This window comes from Silene latifolia, unplaced genomic scaffold (genome assembly GCF_048544455.1).
Source record: "Silene latifolia isolate original U9 population unplaced genomic scaffold, ASM4854445v1 scaffold_20.1, whole genome shotgun sequence".
Taxonomy (NCBI): Eukaryota; Viridiplantae; Streptophyta; class Magnoliopsida; order Caryophyllales; family Caryophyllaceae; genus Silene; species Silene latifolia.
Genome location: NW_027413163.1, coordinates 12,569,745 through 12,587,300, shown reverse-complemented (window position 1 = coordinate 12,587,300; position 17,556 = coordinate 12,569,745). Strand labels below are relative to the sequence as shown.

The window sequence follows — 17,556 nt, the reverse complement described above, 5'->3', positions numbered from 1 at the left end:
AGGGAGAAGAAACGTGCTGAAGATGCCTCCAAGCCAGCCGAGAAGAGAAAAGCTGGCCCTGCCTCTACTTCTGGTATTCGTGTAAAAAAGAGATCTGCCTCTGGTTCAACCAAGGAGCAAGTTCCCATTGAGGCCACTCCTCTTGCTACGAAGCCTCTTATTCCTGGATATGTTCCACCTCGTAGCTTTACATCTGCTTCTACGCACCCCCTACTTCTGAATCCTACCCTGCTTCTGAGTCTAACCCTGCTTCTGAGTCTTCTGTCTCTAGGTCCCCTGCTCCTGGGGGTCCCTCCAAAGTAGGACTCAGATTCCCAGGAGATTTCGGCTGGTTGAGATCTACACGAGACTGAGTGCAGCAGTGGGATCTTTGTTTCCCTCTCCTAGGTGCTCAGAAGAGAAAGGCAGATCCTAGTTCTGCATATGGATCCAGCGCCAGAAAGAGGGCATACTCCTGATTTGGCCACAGAGTCTGTTCTCATTGAGATTACTCCATTTTCAGCCATGCCCCCAATCCATGGGTCTGCTCCACCATTTAACTTTGCTCCTGCGTCTGGAACTGTTCCTGTTTCTGGGACTATTCCTGTTTCTGGGTCTAACTCTGCACTTGGATCCCCCATTGCTGGTGAATGATGGATCCAGCTGGTGGATGCTAGGTCCAGCCTTCTCCTGACTCTACTGTTCTGCGTCTGGTCGGCATAGGTGATTCTGGTGCTGAGAACCTCTGGAAAAACTTGCTTGCGCAGTTTATATGCAGCTGGTACCTGAGAAATGTTAGTAATACAACCTAGGTGTATGCGATGACCTTCTAATGCATGATCTAAAAATCTAACCAATGTAGACACAATATGAACTTATATGTCGGGAATGCAATGTTTATCAATGTGTCGTGAGAATGATCATGTTTGAGCATGTGTTGCGAGTGTCGCAGGTGTTCTATCGTTTGCTTTGTATCTTGCCGTTTCTGGCGTACTTTTGATTTGTGCATGCACGTTTTATGCTGTATGTTTGGCCATCGCTGTTTGATTCTTTGGCTAAAAAGGGTCTAGTACGCCCACTCGTTCGGAAGAAGCCATGCTTGCGTGGGTGCTAATGCATCGAGGAGACCGATGTCCGGTTATGCGTGCTAGCCACGGACACACGCCTATCGTAGTGAATACAGACCCTGCCAGATTAGTTTGCATTTTTATTCACTTGGTCATTTGTTTGAAAGATATTTATAAAAAGGAACTTCTTCACTTAAAATATTAAAGTGGTTTACTAACTTGAAAAACTTTCAAAATCAGGAAATATCATGGTCAGAATACATGTAGGGTCTTTTCAGAACCAGAAAATGTTGAGATTGAAATACGTGCAGGAAATTTTCAGAACCAGAAAATGTTGAACTTAAAATATATGTAGAAATTTTTCAGAACCAGAAAATGTCGAACTCAGAATATATACAGAAAATTTTCAGAACCAGAAAATGTTAAATTCGAAATAGATGCAAAAGTTTTGAACCATAAAAATATTGAGCGAGAATGTTCAAAGCAAAATCTAGAACTTGGTTGAGTTTGTATCTCGGTAGGTTTGAGTACCGATTCTTGACCATGTCTTTGGTGGTGACATGTGCATGCCTCTGACAGGCGTCGCACCTTTTTGCAAATTCTACAGCATCTTTGCGCACTGTGGGCTAAAAGTATCTCTACCTCAGTACTTTATTAGACAGGCTCCTGCCCCCTGCATGGTTTCCGCATTCTCCACTGTGGAGAGCATGCAAAACAGCCTGAGACTCTTCCCGGTCCAGGCATCTGAGGTAGGGTCCAACGAGGGATTTCCTCCTTTTTATCTGTTGGCAGGGTGTCATTCTGCAGCCAGTCCAAGTACGGTTTCCTCCAGTCTGGAGTATCTTCTTCACTTCTAGTGCTGCACAACACTCTTGCTTCCTGCTTAGGTTTTAGTATCGCTGGCTCCAGCACGTGGACAATTGGTATTGTGGAGATGTCTCCTGCTTTGAAGGTTGCCCCCAAGGTGGCTAGCACATCTGCTTCTGCGTTCTGGTCTCTAGGGATTTGTTTGATGTTGAACTTGGAAAATCTGAGGGTCAACTCCTTTGCTATATCTAGGTATGCCATCATCCTGGAGTCCTTGGCTTCATAAGAGTCATTTACATGGTTAACTATAAATTGAGAATCACTGCAAACCTGGAGGTGTCCGATCTTCGGATCCAGAGCTAGCTTCAGACCCAGGATCAAGGCCTCATATTCTGCTTCGTTGTTTGTGGCCTTGAATTCACATCGTATAGCCTGGGCTATGAGATCTCTCTGGGGTGATTTGAGGACCAATCCTACTCCTGCTCCTGGAGGCTTCGTCCACATGTAGCTTCCACACTTGTTCTCCTTTGTCTTCCTCCAGATTCAGAATGTCCTACTCTGCCTGGGTCTGGTCCCTGCAGGAAGTAGAGACTTAATGACGTAGTGTACTGGATGTTGTGACCCCTCCTGCTCTCGTACTAACACTGCACTTGTTGCTGCTTCTGTGACTGACATATACAGGAATAATGGCTCCCCTGGCTCTGGTTTCGACAGGAGTGGCGGAGTGCTGAGATAATGTTTCAATTCCTTAAATGCTTTCTCGTGCTCCTTTATCCACTCGAATCTTTGAGTCTTCCTCTGGGGGTAGGTCTGCGTCGTCCTTCCCTTCTGTGCTTCCATACACCTTATTCTCGCTTCTGCTGTAGGGTCCTGGTCTTTCGCTCCTCTTTTCTACCGGGGCTTTTCTGGATACTGGTTCTGAATCGTAAGTGCCTCTTATGGGTGCAGAGTCTTCCTCTAGCCTCATGACAGCAATCGCCTTTGATTGTACCTCCTCAAAGGTAGTGCACGGATGCATGGTCAGGTCTTTGAATAGCTCTGAATTCTGGTGCAGTCCTCGGCGGAAGGCTTGTATAGCGGTCGATATATCGCACCTCGGGATTGACACCTTCTCCTTGTTAAACCTGTTCAAGTAATCGCGGGTAGATTCCTCAAACCCTTGCACTATCCGATAGAGGTCGCTGGTCTGCTTCTCTGGCTTTCTGCTGCTGGCGAACTGTTGGTTGAATGCATTAACTAGGTCGGCGAAGTTGGCTATACTTTTATTGGGCAGGCCGACGAACCACTCCAGGGCTTCTTCAGACAAGGTCGATCCCAATCCTTTGCACATACAAGCTTCCTTTATTGGCCCGGTCGCGGTTATCACCATCATTTTTTGGTTGTAGTGGTTGACGTGATCAAGTGGATATGTGGTTCCGTCGTAGAGCGTCATGGTTGGTGGTACACATCCTTTAGGAACGCCGACGACGGCTATATCGTCCACGAAAGGTGAGTCTGTATAGCCACTACTACAAAAGTAGACATAATGCAACATTTCGTGTGCAACACTTACGGTTTGTGTTGCAAGTTTTAGTTAATTAAGCAACGCTTTATTTAAAAATGTTGCTTTTACTTACATAGGGCATCACTTTAAATTAAGTGTTGCAATGTATTACTATAAGTGCAACGTTCTTATACAAGTGTTGCATTTTGTCGCAACACTTGAGCAACACTTATGTCACATAAGTATATATTTCCTCTTAAAATTTTTTCATTTTTATTTTTTGGGCCTTAAAATTTTTTCAGTCCAAATGAAATTGCGCCAATTTTTTTAAGGGAAGTTCAACCATTCAGTCACACGTCTATCGTTGCTTCATTCACATCCACCGCCTAAATTTTTTTCGTTCGTTCTCATACATTCTTCATTCATCCATCGCCAAATTTTTCGATCGTTCATTGCGCCAAATTTTTCATTCACTCCCTCATTCTTCATTCATTCATTCCTTCACGTCTTCTTCATTCACATCATTCAATCTCAACTTTGTTTCATCAGTAAACGGCGAAGTCAATCTCAACTTTGATTCATCTTTAACGTCGATCAGTATAATTGATTGGGATTCTGTCGAAAGGTATGATACTCATCCAATTTCAATTATTTTTACCATTTCTCATTGTTCAAAGTCATTATTGAATTGTTTTTTTCAAATTTTGTTTCCTGCATCTAATTATCTCTTTTCATTCCTGTTAATTAATTTTTTTCGAATTTTGTTTCCTGCATCTAATCCATTTCTCTCGTTTTGGATGCTTTGTTGTTCTCATTGTTGGTGTGATGGTCATGTATGTTTAATTGTTGAGTTGAATGGAATTAAACCTTACAGGTTCGTCAATTTTAGTACAATTGAATTTAGGCTTAATCATGTGTTTTCAATTCACAGTCTTTGACCCTCGTTTCTTCCCTATTGTGGTCTCTGTATCGTGTTTCTGATGGTGTAGTTCCTTATTGCTGTTATGACATTTGACTTAATATGGTCATTTAACTCTAGGTGTTCAACTGCTCATAATTAATATGGTCTCTCGTTTTGGGAACTTTTGAGTTTTCATTGAATACGAAACAGAAAAATATGGAATTTTAGTGCCTGATGTTTGGTGGTCATTGACAGAAGGCCATTGTTGCGGGTGATTTCTAAATAGTGATGGAATAGTTCCTTGTTGATGTTATCACAATATACTTAATGTGGTCAGTTACCCCAGTTACGTTCCTATCTGCTTACTAATACAAAAACTCACCACTCATTCCCCTATTTTGTTAGGGGGTGGTTTGATTTTTGTTAGGTCATTGGTTGATATTCGGCAGTGGATAGTGGGTACTGGGTAGTTGGTTATGGAGCTTGTGGTGGTGCACTGGTGCCACAGGGATTCCCAGTAAAGGGAGTAGTTGAGTGGGTGTATTGTCGGAAGTGGGAGACATAAACTTATCCAAGTTTGTTTACAATATATTCTAGACGTGAGTCACTGAGTTGGGTGGTTTTTTTTGCAAGTTGGTGGGTGGGTTATGCTGCTGTGATGAAGGGTTGGAGGCACAGTGGAGTTGTACAGCTGCTTCATGGTGGCAGTTTGTTTTTAATCTGTTTTTCTCAATTTTATCCATTTTCTTAGAAATGTTGTGACTGTCTTTAGAATTGGAAGTCTCTGATCTAGGTACCCAAATTAGTGGAATTTTTTCCAGATCAGTAATACCACTGTTTTGATGAACATGAAATTTCTCTGAACCGTTTTTAAAATGAGGGTAGGTTTCCAGTTTTACTGACCTCTGGAAAGAGCGTGCAGGCCAGAGTTATGTAGGTTTTGAAGGTTTTACATTACCACGTTTTGAGGCACTATCTGCTGCATTAATGGTTGCCAACCATTATATCTACCCAAACCAAAATTGAAAAATACTGCGTATATGTTGACGTTTTTTTGTCTTTGGTTTCATTGTTTATGGAAACTCAATGTTTTGTATTCATATATTGTCTGTGTCAAATTGTCACAGATCGTTGCTAAATAACATCGAGACAGCATTAACTTGTCCTGCTAAATTTGGTTGGTCTCCCTTGATTTTCATTTCTTCACCAGTATGCTCCCTACCCTGCTAACATTCACTATTAGATCAAATCATTGAATACCTTTGCCCATTAAGAAACAACAACACTGTTGCCTCAACGCCTCAGTAAATTTTTGAGTTCCCCCTATGGCAGGGTAAGGGGATCTTCTATCTGCACATGATTGAAAATAAAGCTAATATTTTTTTTCCTGTATATCTAATGTTAGAATCCAATACATAATGCTCACTGAGTAAGTCCCTGAGTTACTTGAGTGCAAACAACATTCAACAAAATACTACTACGAATAAGATAGTCGCAATGAATATTTACAAAATACAACATTTAACTTAACCGTTCTCTATTAGGTGTTACTTATTCTTTTTTTTTTTTGTAGTAGTGTATGTTAGAAAGAAAAATCCTACTATTTATATCTAGGGACGTTAGTAATTTTTTTTATACAATAGGAAACTATACCAAACGAAATTAAAGTAGGAATGAGTCTGTTTCAATTACAGTCAACTTTGTCGAGTAATTACATTGTTAAATTTATAATTTGTGCTTATTTAATTCAGAATTCAGAGGATGAGGAATGATAGAAGTTGGATGTATATAGCTAGACGTTTGCCTGAGTTTGAAAATGGAGTCATTGAGTTCCTGAATGTGTCATTTTCTAAGGCTGCTCATGGGAGTCAAATAAGATGTCCATGTAAGAGGTGTATAAACCGATATTGGTTACGAAGACATGAGGTGTATGATCATTTAAAAGCATTTGGTTTTGTTGAGGATTATTATGTTTGGACTTTTCATGGAGAGGATCCTTTATCAACTGAAACCATAGTTGAAACCCTTGATGAAGAAGAAAATTTCAATGACAATACCAATACATTGTTAGACGATAGATTTAGAAGTTGTTTTGAAGGTGACACTAACGTACAAAATGGTCCCAATGATGAAGCTAAAAAGGTTTATAAGTTGCTAGAAGAGGGTCAACAAGAATTATTCCCGGGCTGTAACAAATTTTCAAAACTGTCTTTTGTCATTCGACTATTTTTGTACAAGACACTTCATGGAATTAGTAATGTGGCATTCAATGATCTCCTTCAATTGCTAAGAGACATGGTCCCGGAAGCTAAAATTCCGGGAAACTTCACTGAAGCTAAGAAAATTGTGAGGGATTTGGGTCTTGATTATAAAAAAATATGTGCGTGTCCTAACGATTGTATGCTATATTGGAAAGAGTTTGAAAATGCTGAAGAGTGTTATAAATGTCATGCCTCAAAATGGAAAAAATGCGAAGCAAATTCATCTAATAAGACTTCAAAGACTTCGAATAGTCGCCGTATACCTGCAAAGGTCTATGGCATTTTCCACTAGAACCTAGGCTACAAAGAGTATAGATGAATTCAGAAACTGCAGAAGCTATGACATGGCATGCCAATAAACGTCCAAAAGATGGGTATCTAAGACACCTTGCAGACGGGTTAGCTTGGAAGGACTTTGATTCTCTATTCCCTTTATTTGCTAATGAACCTAGAAATGTAAGGTTAGGACTGGCTTCTGATGGGTTCAATCCATTTCAAACTATGAGTGTATCTCACAGTACATGGCCCGTTGTGTTGGTCAATTACAATTTGCCACCTTGGATGTTCATGAAACCGGAAAATTTTATGCTATCACTGCTCATTCCCGGTCCCGAGGGTCCTGGGAATAATATTGACGTATACTTACAGCCTTTGATAGAGGAATTAAAAGACTTATGGAATGTAGGGCTTGAAACATATGATAAATTTAGGAATGAAACATTTAAGTTACATGCTGCTTTGACATGGACAATTAGTGACTTTCCTGGGAATTCAATGTTATCGGGATGGAAAACAAAAGGGAAGTTTGCTTGTCCAAGTTTTAACCATGAAACAGAGTCCTTATATCTGAAACATAGCAAAAAAATGTGTTATATGGGTGGTCGCAGATTTTTAGATGTTAATGATCCATTGCGACGTGATAAGAAGTCTTTTAATGGTAAAGTTGAACTAAGAACCCGTCCCAGACCCCTAAAAGGATTTCATGTCTTAGATGAGTTGTCTGAATTTGTGTATTCTTTTGGGAAGAAAGAGAAGCAAAAGAACAAAAGTGACTCCCCATGGAAGAAGAAGTCTATATTTTTGAATTGCCTTCTTTTTTGGAAACACACAATAAATGTCGACATAACCTGGACGTGATGCACATTGAAAAAAATGTTTTTGACAATGTACTGGGAACTTTATTGGATATGTCTGATAAAAGTAAGGATCACCCCAATGCTCGCTTTGACCTATTAGATATGGGTATCAAACATGACCTACATCCTCAACTGTCACAAGAGCAGAGACATGTCTTCTTCCCAAAGGCATGTTATTCAATGTCTACAAAAGAAAAGGATATATTTTGTCGTGCTTTGAAAGGAGCAAAACTTCCTTATGGCTTCGGCTCTAATATTTCGCGATGTGTGAATTTAGCGCAAAGGAAAGTTTCAGGATATAAAAGTCATGATGCTCATATCATGTTACATTACTTGCTTCAAGTTGCTGTGAGAAGGTGCCTTCCCAAGCATGTGGCGCTTCCTTTGATTAGATTAGGAAATTATTTCCGAAAACTGTACAGTAAAGTGCTAAATCCACAAGAACTTGATTTCTTAGAATCTTAAATCATCCAAATATTATGTGACTTAGAAAAAATATTTCTCCCAAGTTTCTTCGACATCATGGTACATCTGCCCATTCACCTAGTAGAGGAAATTAGGCTTGGGGGTCCTGTGCAAGGGAGAGGGATGTTTTTCATTGAAAGATATTTATGTAAATTGAAATCATATGTGCGCAATAGAGGTCGTCCAGAAGGATCTATTGCAGAAGGTTATTTGATTGAGGAATGCATGAACTTTTGCTCTCGGTACGTGGATGGAGGCAACACAAGATATGACAAAACCACATGTGACATGTCAGCTAATGAAACAGAGGAACTTGACACTACAATATTTGGTAATTGTGGTCATCCTTTGGGAAGAAAGAAGCAAAGAAATGGACGACTGTTCACTCTGGACACCAAATTAGCTGCGCAGGCGCATCGCTACGCCTTATTCAATTCAGATAGTCAAGAAGTTGATCAGTGCATAAAGTAAGTAACTTTATCATATAATTTGATTACTAACATTATATCATAAGCATTAATTTTTATAATTACGTTTTTTATTTTTTTGGTGAAATGTAAACTTCTCATTAATAATCAAATCCATCTATTTACACCCAACATATATATCCATTACTGTCATCCTTGAACCAACAACAAGCATTGCCTACTATATTCACAATTAAAAAACAAATTATGCAGAGTTTCCTGACCATTACCACAAACTGCACACTTTAACATAATCACCTAGCTGCCACTTATAAACCTTATGAATGTCATAAGGAACGACCTGCAACCAGTTCAAAGTAAGAAAACCAGTTTTCAAAACTTTTTTGACCTTATAGATTTTTAATTACGTTTACTTCTTTAATTTCTGAATTTATTGTTTCACTGCTTTGTGTAGAGAACATGAAGCTTTCGTAAACTGTCAGAGTAGGAAAAGCAAATGGAAACGTGCACGTAATCACGGTCATGATTTCCCAAACTGGTTGAAATAAAAGGCAAGCCAAAACGGTGTCTCTGAACAAATATTTTGGCTTGCTAAAGGACCTAGTCCTACAGCCAAAAGGTTCAAGGGTTATTATGCAAATGGCTATGAGTTCTATACCAAATCACGCGATGTCAGATGCAAAACACAAAATAGTGGTGTAACCCTCTCTGCTTTAACTTCAAGTTTTGCTAGCTCTAAAGACAAAAATCCTGTTGATGGGGATGTTACCTATTATGGTGCAATTCTAGAAATAATTGAGCTGAACTATTGGTCTAAGTTTACTCTTGTGTTGTTTCGTTGTGAGTGGTATCAAGTGGAGAAAGATGAATATGGGATTACTTGTGTTAATGTGAACAAATAATGTTCAGTGGATGATCCGTTTGTCATGCCATCTCAAGTGCATCAAATATTTTATGTGGCAGATCCAATCGTAGATGGGTTGCAATATGTCATGACTAACATTCCAAGAGACATATTTGATTATGACATTGAAACTGCAGAACCTAATAATGACCTTATAATGCATTCTCGGCATGTGGAACCTGAAGAGAATATCAAATTGTCAAGAGAAGATATAGATCCTACGGTTGTTGATGCAAATACTGTATTGGTCAACACTAATAATTTGTGTGATTTAAATAATGACAGTGATGACAATGATGACACCTTATGGGACTGGATGAAAGCTGAGGAAGAACATAGTGACGAGGACTAATGAGTAGTGACAAGAGAAAAAATTTTATACATTTGTAGTGTCTTTCATTGATGATTATTATGCCTGAATTGTTTGTCTGAATATTTTTTATCTTTTATCTTACATTTCTGTCGGGTTTTTTTTATCTTTTGCCTAAATTTGATCTAACTAAATTTCATTTATAATGAATTAGATCTTTTGTCTGAATTTTTTTTGTTCTGATGTTAACATTACTGCAATTGAAGTATGAAAGGAAGCTTGAATGAATATGAGAGAGTTCGCATTGAAAAAATTGCACAAAATCAGGCAAGGATGGAAGAGTTGGGGATACAGAATATTGTACAGTCGTCAAAAAGCCTGGTTGAAAGTAGCAAGAACAAAAGAGGAAAACAAAATAAATTAGGAAGAACAAATCATTCTGACAAAGAAGATCTGAATTATGTTCCTAGCAACACTGAGTCTGAGGATGATGATCATGTAAATGCCGAAGTTCGTCATAAAAAGGTTTCTCTGTTTTTCTCTGATCTGAATATGCAGGTTTCTTTGATCTGTACAGTTCATTTTTTTCTCTAATCAGCAACACTGATTTGTTCATAATTTTTGTCTGATCTGTACATTTTTTTTTCTCTTATCTGTTCAATTTTTTTATTACATGTCTACCTACTAATGTATATGCAGGTTTCTCAGTTTGGTAGTCGGCAACGTGCACAATATATACCACCTAGGTCAGTGACTAGATTGAGAAATCAATGTCAAGCTAACAAAAACCAACAACTGTTCGAGCTCCAAAAACACCTTGACAAAGATCGGACGGGAAATCAATGTGAGGAGAAACATGACTATGGCTGACATGATCTTGATGAGAAACCAGATGCAAAAAGAAAAAGAAATGAGTACTGATTTTGGTCAATCATCACATTTCACCCCTACCAGAGAAGACTTAAACATTGGCTCAAAGACGCATGAAACTTATATCCAGCCTTCGCCGACTCAGGGAGATACGATAGGAGGTAACTGTACCATATCATAATGTGTAGGGTAAGATATTTTAATTTTATAATTATCATCCTTTATACTATTTAGTTTTTTCATTCAACTTATTAAAAAAATGCAGTTCACTACGAAAATTCATCTCAAGCCGAACGAGATGAACTTATAGCAGCATGTTTTGGAGGAGATCCATTAACTGATAGTAGTACTGAAGGCGAGACACATAGCTCTGAAGAGGAATATCCTGAAGATGAGAGTGAGGAAATAAACTTGGATATTCAAGATCTTGAACTAGATGGTAAATTAATATTAGTTTATTTCTTGTATTTTTTTTATATTACATATATAAAAATATTTTGTATATTATATGGATATTTAATTATATATTGCTTGTAGCTATCTTAGAAGGCGGTACAAGAGGACCAAAAATGTTACACCATGTACACACGCGACCGTTGGAGAAAAGGGTGACCATCATTCTAAATGAGTTTGGGCAACCAATTGGTCCCATATTGGAGAAGCAAGACATTGTAGGTGAATTTTCTCGTTTTTTAGGTACATTAGCTCGGGATTATGACTATGTACCCTTAGTCTTTGACTCTTGGCGGAAAGTCCCTAACAAAGATAAACTGTGGGATTATATCTTGGTATGCCTCCTTTTAATTATAGCTTACTTGAATTCAGTAGCGCCTTCATTATTTTATTTTTCAAAATTGTACAAAACCATTATATTCTATGTAGGGAAAATATATAGTACCAGATGAAGGTAAAGACTGGGTAATGAAGACTGTTAGAGATGCATGGAGAGTCCACAAATGTCGTTTCAAGAGAAAGCATTTCTACCGCTATAAAGATGATAAAAGTAGGTGGCGAAATAGATCTAAACTAGTTCCTGATGAGGACTTTCTAAAATTACTTGCCACATGGAAAAAAAAGTCTGAGAAGGTGATATTCATCTCCTTATACTTGAATTTATAACTCATAATGTTTTTGGCTATATATATATATATATAAATCGTCTTTAATTACGCAAGTGTGGTTCACTATTTCTATGCATTTATCTAATGTGCAGCAACGATGCTCTCGTAACCGTGATCGTCGGTTGGCTCAAAAAAATATGCACACGGCTGGGCCAAAAAGTTTTGCAATTATACGAGAGGAACTGGTAATTTAAATGGATGTCATCAGTTATGAACTATAGATAGATCATTTTTACCGAAGTATATATTATGCTATTTCCCATTTTACAGAAAAATGAAAATCCAGACAAAGAGCCACCTTCTCTTGCTAAATTGTTTGAGCATACTCGTGCAAGAAAAATTGGAAAAAAGTATAAAGAGTCGTATGATGATACAGAAGGAAAGATAGTAAGTTAATTAATTTTCTGGTTGGCTCATTATAATTATTCTGATGCATTCAAAATTTTTTTGACGAGTGAAAGTCTAATCATAAGTCTAATTATAGGCAAACATGAAAAATTATGTACCTGATGATGGAGAATGCCCAACAGACCCCTTTTTGCATGTCATGGGCAAGGAATATGACGGCCGTCGTAGATTATTTGGCAGAGATGTGTCTAATAAAAGGTTGAAGGAGGTGAATGGTACACAACCCTCTTATGTTGTTCCAGTGGAGGTTTTGGAGTCTTTGAAAACTACTCTACGTGAAGATTGGCGAAAAGACATGGACTGCGAAATGAGTAAACGAATTAAAGAACATGAAGCAGAACATCTCAAGAAGAAGGCGGAGTTAGAAAGCATGCAAAAAGATATTGAAAATGAAAGAGAGTTAATGAGAGACCAAATACTGACAAAGATAATTGGAAGACTACCTCCAGATGTTGTCAAGGAGTACTTAACATGAGGTATATATATTCCTTCATTGTTCATTCTTTTTGTCTGTAATTTTCTCCGGTAATTTTAATTTATTTTTCGAAAAGTGCGTTCTGCTGGCTGCAGTAGGTGTTGCTGTGTTGCTTTCTTAAATTGTTGTTGAAAATACCCTGTGTGGACAGTTAGTAGTTGATGCAGAATCATCTAAGGCTTGAATATGTGCCTGTGTGGGAAATACCCTTACGCTTAGCCTGAATCTGTGTTGTCTGTGAATTTTATGTTAAATTAGTGAGCTGCAGTCCTCTGATCACCATTTAGCTCCCTATCCCTAGATGTGCTAAATCATTTCTAGCTCAGATACTACTGTTTCACTTGAGCCACAGTTCTTCGATTGGATGTCAAGTGTCGATAATAGGTTATAAGTGTTGAGTTCGGTTTTAGCTGATGTGAATTCTGAGGTGAACATGTGTATATATATTCCTGCAGCTGGTGTCCCTAGTGCGTCGGCTGTGAGTGTGTTTACTGGTCTTGAGTCGAAGTTGGTGGAATTCTGAGGTGATGTGAATTCTGAGGTGCAGGGGCATAGTTCAGTTTTGGCGAGTATTACGGATACGTTATGAATGGAGTTGCATTTGAATAAAACTCTATACCCCATTTGAATACGCTTACATAAACAGTCGAGCCAAAAGTACACCTAAACCATTAGTCAATGGGAGTATGTTTGTGACTTTGTTTATGTTAGATAGCCGCGTACAAGGCCTGACTTTGAACTATTTTCTGTGAATGGTCTTTGGCTAAATACATGTTTTCATTGGTCGTACCTTACACTGTACTACACCGAAGCCTTAGTTCCTCAATCATTTAGGTTTGCTGGTTAGCATGAATTGTCGTATGGAAGTTATGACGTTATTGGTGAGACGGAAAAATAGAATGGTCTTACTCTTACATGATAGTTAGTTACAGCTATGGAAAATTCTCATAAGATGTGTTCCTCTTAGATAAGATTCTACAAGACTCGGTTTGAGGGCAATCAAAAGGAAAAAAATGAGAGAAAATGTGTGATCAATACGAGATAAATATAACTTCTTGCGTTAAGTTCAAGCTTTAGTATATATAAATATATCTGCTATATGCTCAAGGTATCTACCGAAAAAAAAATGGGCACTGTAGAAGTCTAGGTCATTATACAGTTGTCATTATACAAAGTCACAAACATACGCTTACCTCAAATCTAATAATGTTCTATTTTTTATGTTACAGGTTGCATTTGAGGTATTAACAATAATGACGGGTTGATTTTTTGTCCGGTTGGCAACATATATATGCTCACAATACAAGAATGAATACTTATAATTAGTAGCTTTCAAATAGTCGTTAAGAATTATTATTTGTTCTATTTAAACATTTGTTATATTTGTTTTAGTTAAATAATTGAACATTTGCGATCGAAGTTCTACTTTTGATCCTTTTTTGAAATGTAATTGACATATATTTTTGAGACTGAATCAATTGAATGCACAATTAGAGAGAATTATAATTGTTGCGTGCCTTACAAGTCCTTATGTCGTTGCACTTTATTAAGTGTTGTTTTTGAATAAATTAGTGTTGCATTTGTTTATTATAAGTGTTGTTTTGGGACGTAACCAGTGTTGCGTTTCCAAAATAAAAATGTTGCATTAATTTCATATAAGTGTTGCTTATCAACATGAAAAGTATTGCATTACTTCAGGAAGTGTTGCTTTTTTTACATAAGAAATGTTGCATTAGAAGATAAAAAATGTTGCCTTTGCATTTGAAAAAGCGTTGCATAAACATGACCAATGCAACACTTTTCAAAAGTGTTGCTTCAGATTAAAAAGTGTTGCATTAAGCGTTGCAATGACCTAATGCAACAAGACCTGATGTAGCACTTGATTAAGTGTTGCATAAACTCTATTGCAACATTTATATGACATTATGCAACAATAGCAAAGTGTTGCTATAGAATCTAAATGTAGTAGTGAGCTATCGCGTGCCGCTTTCTCTAATGGATGTACTACGCCTGGTATCCTGTACATCATCTCTCTCAGCTCCTGGTACTGCTGCTCCAATGAGTTACCTGCTCCTGCAAGAGGGTTAGAAACAGGCGGGAAGAAACCAGCAGGTGTACCTCCTAGCCAGGGCACTCCAGAAAATTGGCCTAGTGCTGGATGACTGGTTACTGGTGTTGCACTGATTATGGATCCAGGCTGCCATCCCGGTGTCTGCTGCAGTCCTCCGATCCAGGCTCCACTAGGGAACTGGCTGCAGGATGGAGCTGATGCGTTGATGACAGGTCCAGATTGTCATCCTGACGTCTGGTGTGCGGGGGTACCTGTAAAAGGTGGAAGGTCAGATCCTGACGGGGTGCTAAACAAAGCATTACCTGATGTCTGCTGCAGGCTGGACGGGTTATCAAATGATAGGCATCCCAATCCTCTGGCTCAATTGGTTTGCTGGGTGCTACTCCTGCAAGGTCTAGTCTGGTGACTAGTTCTGACGGAATTGATCGACTTGATCCTCCACCGCTGATCAGGTTCAGAGCCTTAGGTGCTGATGCTAGTTTGGGCTGGACTGCTGTCACAATCTGAGCAATCATGTTCTGGTTGTCTTTCCTCAGATCCTGAACGGCCTGACGCAGAGTATCCATCCCCTGAATCATCACCTGCATCGGGTCAAGCACTGGAGGTCCTCTGCTTCTGAGAACTTCTGCACCTGATCCCTCTTGGATCGGGGCTCTGGACGCAGCTTCACCTCTGCTGGGGCTGCTTTCCCTGCTGGATCTGGGCTGGCTGGGCGCGCCTGCTTCCTTGGGTACCTACAGCGGTTTCAGAGGCAGAGGCGGAAGCATGGTTCTAGGTGACATGCTGACGGAAACCATCTGGTTGGATGCTGGAGGAGCGCTCACCGATCCTGCTGACGCAGGAGAAGGTCCTGCTCCAGAGGAAAGGGCTGACATGCTCTGGCTGCTGGATGGATTCTGGCTGGTTCTAGACATTGTGACGGCTGGTTTGGTTTTGCGAGATTTGGCTATAGAAAATGATCACTATGCCCCACGGTGGGCGCCAAATTGTTTTGGTAAAAATTTACCGGTTATTAATTAATTATGTGAGTGATAGTGATTAATCTAATGCCAATTACGACTTGGATGAAAATAACGATAATGAACGAAATAAATACGAATGAAAGAACGAGACAGAGGATTTTTGGTGACGCGGAAAACCCGGTGTGGGAACAACCGCGGGGGGAGTCGGAATCCCGCCAACTTTTCACTATAATCGAAGATAAATTCGCAAGTAAGGAAATACAAGATTATTTTTTGCTACAGAATTATGGCCAAGTGTAGACAGGATTTTGAGAAGTGAAGCTTTGCTTGTGATAATTTTCGAATGCCTTGAATGTTTCCCTTGCCTTGCTTTATATAGTTTTCAGAAGTAGATTTAGGATTAGTAAACTTCCTCCTGCTTCTGCTCCTGGAATCTGGGGTTGTTACCATGAAAATAGGTAATAGTTGTTGAAAGGGTCAAAGCCCAATCTTTCCCTCTCTTGCACGTGGGATTTATCCTTGGCCCATTTGTGTTTGTTTGCTCTTTTAATCCCATGGTCCACACCTTATCAATTCCTTCTTTCTTTGATCAACCAATAGCTGCGTGCCACCTCGCCAACTTTTTGCCAATCTTTCTGCCAGTGAAAAAATGCCACGTCGCGAGTGATAAAACTTGATTTTTATCCCTAACAATACCAACCTCCTAACTGACTCTAAAACTGAAATAAAGGAATAGCTACCTCATTACATTACACATAGGTCTCTTATGATTATCATATCATGAGATTTTCCCATATGAGAACTCGCGTTCTTCATTTCATACACACTATTCAGAGAATCAGATGTATCGAGCTTTGAACTCACAGATTGACGAATTGACAGGAAGAGCACGAGGAAATTCTTAGAAGACGTGAAAATAAAGACTCTATGCTTGCATGGAACGAATACAAATCAATGACATATACATTTCAGGTCAGTTGCGTTAGCCTCATAAGAAAAGTTCATTGACAATATGAAGAGTTAAGAACGATTAACACCTAAGAGGGGGAGGGGATGAATTAGATGTACCTTTTTTAAAAAAAATTTCCTTTACTTGATTAGAGACTAACACAAGTAAGAGTTATTAAGTACAAACTTGAGAAACTTAATGAATTGTAAGTTCACAAGAGGTACAACAGGTCTATGCAACAGTATGAATGACTGTTGCACAACACTAGCAGCGAGATTGATGAATACGAGTAGAATGATAAAAGAACATAAAAGTAAATAAACAAATAAGACGATGTTTAAAAAATTGGTTCAGCTCCTACCCCGGAGCCTACGTCCAACAGTTATTTTATTGCTTGTTTAGAAATTTACTCAAACTTAACTAAACCATTACAATGAAAATAACTCGCCAACCTACTCCGGTTGCAACTGCTTGAAGCTACTCCGCTTCAAGACTTTTCCTTACTCAAAACTACTCTGCTTCAAGACTTAAGTTCTATCTCAGCGGTTTACAGAGTCAGAATCTCAGTGGTTCACTTAAGAACATGGAGATTATAATTAAGACCTAAACACGAGAATCATGGAACATACTCATTATGTAACAGTGTAGCAGACTGATGTATAGAGACATTTTAGCACTTTTGAAAACAATTAAAGACTTTAAGACTTAAAACGTTTTTGCAAATACTTAAAGAAAAACAGAAGTTTTTGACTCTGAAATGCTTTGCAAAGATTACTCAATAAAATGCTCTTAAAAGTCTTAGTTTTGAATGAGGTAGAGAGCTCCTTATATAGGCAAGGAACAAGCACCCTAAGAGTAGAAAAAATATTATAAAAATCTAAGCTTTGGAAATGATGAAAACTTTTCATTATTTTAAAATGATTTTAAAGTAGTGTAACTGATTTATATCTACACAAGGC

General features: G+C 38.6%; 1 pseudogene; it reads left to right on the top strand.

Moving 5' to 3' along the window:
- Positions 1 to 16,806, top strand: part of LOC141638335 (cytochrome P450 87A3-like) — a 59,940-nt pseudogene extending 43,134 nt beyond the window's left edge.
- The last annotated feature ends 750 nt before the right edge of the window (positions 16,807 to 17,556 follow it).